The sequence below is a fragment of the Taudactylus pleione genome, unplaced genomic scaffold, assembly GCF_031769625.1.
Source record: "Taudactylus pleione unplaced genomic scaffold, aTauple2 ptg001270l, whole genome shotgun sequence".
NCBI lineage: Eukaryota > Metazoa > Chordata > Amphibia > Anura > Myobatrachidae > Taudactylus > Taudactylus pleione.
This window is the reverse complement of record NW_028285670.1, coordinates 882,501-887,500: the sequence shown is the minus strand read 5'-3', so window position 1 is coordinate 887,500 and position 5,000 is coordinate 882,501. Positions and strand designations below refer to the sequence as shown.

The 5,000-nt window shown below is 37.0% G+C and overlaps 2 non-coding genes and 15 pseudogenes across 2 annotated transcripts; all 17 read left to right on the top strand.

Moving 5' to 3' along the window:
• The first annotated feature begins 296 nt into the window (after window positions 1-296).
• LOC148446860 (5S ribosomal RNA) lies at window positions 297-415 on the top strand (annotated as a pseudogene).
• A 116-nt stretch (window positions 416-531) lies between these two features.
• LOC148446859 (5S ribosomal RNA) lies at window positions 532-650 on the top strand. The gene has a single exon (XR_015875410.1). It is a non-coding gene; the product is annotated as a 5S ribosomal RNA (ribosomal RNA).
• Window positions 651-1,000: 350 nt separating this feature from the next.
• On the top strand, window positions 1,001-1,119 carry LOC148446858 (5S ribosomal RNA; annotated as a pseudogene).
• A 104-nt stretch (window positions 1,120-1,223) lies between these two features.
• On the top strand, window positions 1,224-1,342 carry LOC148446857 (5S ribosomal RNA; annotated as a pseudogene).
• A 116-nt stretch (window positions 1,343-1,458) lies between these two features.
• Window positions 1,459-1,577, top strand: LOC148446856 (5S ribosomal RNA; annotated as a pseudogene).
• Window positions 1,578-1,692: 115 nt separating this feature from the next.
• Window positions 1,693-1,811, top strand: LOC148446855 (5S ribosomal RNA; annotated as a pseudogene).
• Window positions 1,812-1,927: 116 nt separating this feature from the next.
• On the top strand, window positions 1,928-2,046 carry LOC148446854 (5S ribosomal RNA; annotated as a pseudogene).
• Window positions 2,047-2,154: 108 nt separating this feature from the next.
• Window positions 2,155-2,273, top strand: LOC148446853 (5S ribosomal RNA; annotated as a pseudogene).
• Window positions 2,274-2,389: 116 nt separating this feature from the next.
• LOC148446852 (5S ribosomal RNA) lies at window positions 2,390-2,508 on the top strand (annotated as a pseudogene).
• Window positions 2,509-2,623: 115 nt separating this feature from the next.
• On the top strand, window positions 2,624-2,742 carry LOC148446851 (5S ribosomal RNA; annotated as a pseudogene).
• A 116-nt stretch (window positions 2,743-2,858) lies between these two features.
• On the top strand, window positions 2,859-2,977 carry LOC148446850 (5S ribosomal RNA; annotated as a pseudogene).
• A 115-nt stretch (window positions 2,978-3,092) lies between these two features.
• LOC148446849 (5S ribosomal RNA) lies at window positions 3,093-3,211 on the top strand (annotated as a pseudogene).
• Window positions 3,212-3,562: 351 nt separating this feature from the next.
• On the top strand, window positions 3,563-3,681 carry LOC148446848 (5S ribosomal RNA; annotated as a pseudogene).
• Window positions 3,682-4,032: 351 nt separating this feature from the next.
• On the top strand, window positions 4,033-4,151 carry LOC148446847 (5S ribosomal RNA). The gene has a single exon (XR_015875503.1). It is a non-coding gene; the product is annotated as a 5S ribosomal RNA (ribosomal RNA).
• Window positions 4,152-4,267: 116 nt separating this feature from the next.
• Window positions 4,268-4,386, top strand: LOC148446846 (5S ribosomal RNA; annotated as a pseudogene).
• Window positions 4,387-4,501: 115 nt separating this feature from the next.
• Window positions 4,502-4,620, top strand: LOC148446845 (5S ribosomal RNA; annotated as a pseudogene).
• Window positions 4,621-4,970: 350 nt separating this feature from the next.
• Window positions 4,971-5,000, top strand: part of LOC148446844 (5S ribosomal RNA) — a 119-nt pseudogene continuing 89 nt past the window's right edge.

The following is a 5,000-nucleotide window of genomic DNA, read 5'->3' as shown; positions in this document are numbered from 1 at the left end:
CTTATCAATGAATTTACTTGAGTTAAGAAGTAAAAGATGTCTAAAGTTAATGTTTTTGAGCACCTACAGTCAAACCACACTGGACATGCGCAATCTCGTCTGATCTTGGAGGCTATGAAGTGTTGGGCCTGGTTAGTATTTGGATGGGAGACCACCTTGGAATACCAGGTGCTCTAGGTAATTTTATACTGCCATAACATTCTTTTCTATTACATTTTACATTTAATTTTTTCAACTTATCAATGAATTTACTTGAGTTAAGAAGTAATAGAGGTCTAAAGTTAATGTTTTTGAGCAATTACAGCCAAACCACAGTGGACATGCCCAATCTCATCTGATCTTGGAAGCTATGCAGTGTTGGGCCTGGTTAGTACTTGGATGAGAGAACACCTGGGAATACCAGGTGCTGTACATCATTTTATACTGCCATAACATTCTTTTCTATTACATTTTACATTTAATTTTTTCAACTTATCAATGAATTTACTTGAGTTAAGAAGTAATAGAGGTCTAAAGTTAATGTTTTTGAGCACCTACAGACAAACCACACTGGAAATGCCCAATCTCATCTGATCTTGGAAGTTATGCAGTGTTGGGCCTGGTTAGTACTTGGATGGGAGACCACCTGGGAATACCAGGTGCTGTAGGTAATTTTATGCAGCCATAACATTCTTTTCTATTACATTTTACATTTAATTTTTTCAACTTATCAATGAATTTACTTGAGTTAAGAAGTAAAAGAGGTCTAAAGTTAATATTTTTCAGCACCTATAGCCAAACCACTCTGGACATGGCCAATGTTGTCTAATCTTGGAAGCTATGCAGTGTTGGGCATGGTTAGTACTTGGATGGGAATCTACCTGAGAATACCAGGTGCTGTAGGTAATTTAATACTGCCATAACAGTCTTTTCTATTACATTTTACATTTAATTTTTTCAACTTATCAATGAATTTACTTGAGTTAAGAAGTAATAGAGGTCTAAAGTTAAGGCATTTATCACCTACAGCCAAACCACACTGGACATGTCCTATCTCGTCTGATCTTGGAAGCTATGTAGTGTTGGGCCTGGTTAGAACTTGGATGGGAGACCACCTTGGAATACCAGGTGCTGTAGATAATTTTATATAGCCATAACATTCTTTTCTATTACATTTTTTCAACTTAGCAATGAGTTTGCTTCTGTTAAGAAGTAAAAGCGGTCTAAATGTAATGCTTTTGAGCACCTACAGCCAAACCACAGTGGACATGCCCAATCTCGTCTGATCTTGGAAACTATGCAGTGTTGTGCCTGGTTAGTACTTGGATGGGAGACCACCTGGGACTACCAGGAGCTGTAGGTAATTTTATACTGCCATAACATTCTTTTCTATTACATTTTACATTACATTTTTTCAACTTATCAATGAATTTACTTGAGTTAAGAAGTAAAAGAGGTCTAAAGTTAAAGTTTTTGAGTGCCTACAGCCAAACCACACTGGACATGCCCTAGCTCGTCTGATCTTGGAAGCTATGCAGTTTTGGGCCTGGTTAGTACTTGAATGGGAGACCACCTGGGAATACCAGATGCTGTAGGTAATTTTATACTGCCATAACATTCTTTTCTATTAAATTTTAATTTAATTTTTTCAACTTATCAATGAATTTACTTGAGTTAAGAAGTAAAAGATGTCTAAAGTTAATGTTTTTGAGCACCTACAGTCAAACCACACTGGACATGCCCAATCTCGTCTCATCTTGGAAGCTATGCAGTGTTGGGCCTGGTTAGTACTTGGATGGGAGACCACCTGGGAATACCAGGTGCTGTAGGTAATTTTATGCAGCCATAACATTCTTTTCTATTACATTTTACATTTAATTTTTTCACCTTATCAATGAATTTACTTGAGTTAAGAAGTAATAGAGGTCTAAAGTTAATGTTTTTGAGCACCTACAGCAAAACCACAGTGGACTTGCCCAATCTCGTCTGATCTTGGAAGCTATGCAGTGTTGGGCCTGGTTAGTACTTGGTTGGGAGACCACCTGGGAATACCAAGAGCTGTAGGTAATTTAATACTGCCATAACATTATTTTCTTTAACATTTAATTTTTCAACTTATCATTGAATTTACTTGAGTTAAGAAGTAAAAGAGGTCTAAAGTTAAGGTTATTGAGGGCCTACAGCCAAACTACACTGGACATGCCCAATCTCGTCTGATCTTGGATGCTATGCCGTGTTGGGCCTGGTAAGTACTTGGATGGGAGAACACCTGGGAATACCAGGTGCTGTACATCATTTTATACTGCCATAACATTCTTTTCTATTACATTTTACATTTAATTTTTTCAACTTATCATTGAATTTACTTGAGTAAAGAAGTAATAGAGGTCTAAAGTTAATGATTTTGAGCGCCTACAGCCAAACCACACTGGACATGCCCAATCTCGTCTGATCTTGGAAGCTATGCAGTTTTGGGCCTGGTTAGTACTTGAATGGGAGACCACCTGGGAATACCAGGTGCTGTAGGTAATTTTATACTGCCATAACATTCTTTTCTATTAAAATTTAATTTAATTTTTTCAACTTATCAATGAATTTACTTGAGTTAAGAAGTAAAAGATGTCTAAAGTTAATGTTTTTGAGCACCTACAGTCAAACCACACTGGACATGCCCAATCTCGTCTGATCTTGGAGGCTATGAAGTGTTGGGCCTGGTTAGTATTTGGATGGGAGACCACCTTGGAATACCAGGTGCTCTAGGTAATTTTATACTGCCATAACATTCTTTTCTATTACATTTTACATTTAATTTTTTCAACTTATCAATGAATTTACTTGAGTTAAGAAGTAATAGAGGTCTAAAGTTAATGTTTTTGAGCAATTACAGCCAAACCACAGTGGACATGCCCAATCTCATCTGATCTTGGAAGCTATGCAGTGTTGGGCCTGGTTGGTACTTGGATAAGAGACCACCTGGGAATACCAGGAGCTGTAGGTAATTTTATACTGCCATAACATTCTTTTCTAATACATTTTACATTTAATTTTTCAACTTATCATTGAATTTACTTGAGTTAAGAAGTAAAAGAGGTCTAAAGTTAATGTTTTTGAGCAACTACAGCCAAACCACACTGGACATGCCCAATCTCGTCTGATCTTGGAAGCTATGCAGTGTTGGGCCTGGTTAGTACTTGGATGGGAGACCACCTGGGAATACCAGGTGCTGTAGGTAATTTTATACTGCCATAACATTCTTTTCTATTACATTTTCCATTAAATTTTTTCAACTTATCAATGAATTTCCTTGAGTTAAGAAGTAATAGAGGTCTAAAGTTAATACTTTTGAGCACCTACAGCCAATCCACACTGGACATGCCCAATCTCGTCTTATCTTGGTAGCTATGCAGTGTTGGGCATGGTCAGTACTTGGATGTGAGACCACCTGGGAAAACCAGGTGCAGTAGGTAATTTTATACTGCCATAACTTTCTTTTCTGTTACATTTTACATTTAATTTTTTCAACTTATCAATGAATTTACTTGAGTTAAGAAGTAATAGAAGTCTAAAGTTAATGTTTTTGTCCACCTACAGCCAAACCACACTGGACATGCCCAATCTCGTCTGATCTTGGAAGCTATGCAGTGTTGGGTCTGGTTAGTACTTGGAAGGGAGACCACCTAGGAATACCAGGTGCTGTAGGTAATATTATACTGCCATAACAGTCTTATCTATTACATTTTACATTTAATCTTTTCAAATTATCAATGAATTTACTTGAGTAAAGAAGTAAAAGAGGTCAAAAGTTAATGTTATTGAGGGCCTACAGCCAAACCACACTGGACATGCCCAATCTCGTCTGATCTTGGATGCTATGCCGTGTTGGGCCTTTTAAGTACTTGGAAGGGAGAACACCTGGGAATACCAGGTGCTGTAAATCATTTTATACTGCCATAACATTCTTTTCTATTACATTTTACATTTAATTTTTTCAACTTATCAATGAATTTACTTGAGTTAAGAAGTAATAGAGGTCTAAAGTTAATGTTTTTGAGCACCTACAGACAAACCACACTGGACATGCCCAATCTCATCTGATCTTGGAAGTTATGCAGTGTTGGGCCTGGTTAGTACTTGGATGGGAGACCACCTGGGAATACCAGGTGCTGTAGGTAATTTTATGCAGCCATAACATTCTTTTCTATTACATTTTACATTTAATTTTTTCAACTTATCAATGAATTTACTTGAGTTAAGAAGTAAAAGAGGTCTAAAGTTAATGTTTTTGAGCACCTACAGCCAAACCACACTGGACATGCCCAATCTCGTCTGATCTTTGAAGCTATGCAGTGTTGGACCTGGTTAGTACTTGGATGGGAGTCCACCTAGGAATCCCAGGTGCTGTAGGTAATTTTATACTGCCATAACAGTCTTTTCTATTACATTTTACATTTAATTTTTTCAACTTATCAATGAATTTACTTGAGTTAAGACGTAATAGATGTCTAAAGTTAACGCTTTTATCACGTACAGCCAAACCACACTGGACATGCCCAATCTCATCTGATCTTGGAAGCTATGCAGTGTTGGGCCTGGTTTGTACTTGGATGGGAGACCACCTGGGAATACCAGGTGCTGTAGGTAATTTTATATAGCCATAACATTCTTTTCTGTTACATTTTACATTACATTTTTTCAACTTAGCAATGAATTTACTTGAGTTAAGAAGTAAAAGAGGTCTAAAGTTAATATTTTTCAGCACCTATATCCAAACCACTCTGGACATGGCCAATGTTGTCTAATCTTTGAAGCTATGCAGTGTTGGGCATGGTTAGTACTTGGATGGGAATCCACCTGAGAATACCAGGTGCTGAAGGTAATTTAATACTGCCATAACAGTCTTTTCTATTACATTTTACATTTAATTTTTTCAACTTATCAATGAATTTACTTGAGTTAAGAAGTAATAGAGGTCTAAAGTTAAGGCTTTTATCACCTACAGCCAAACCACACTGGTCATGTCC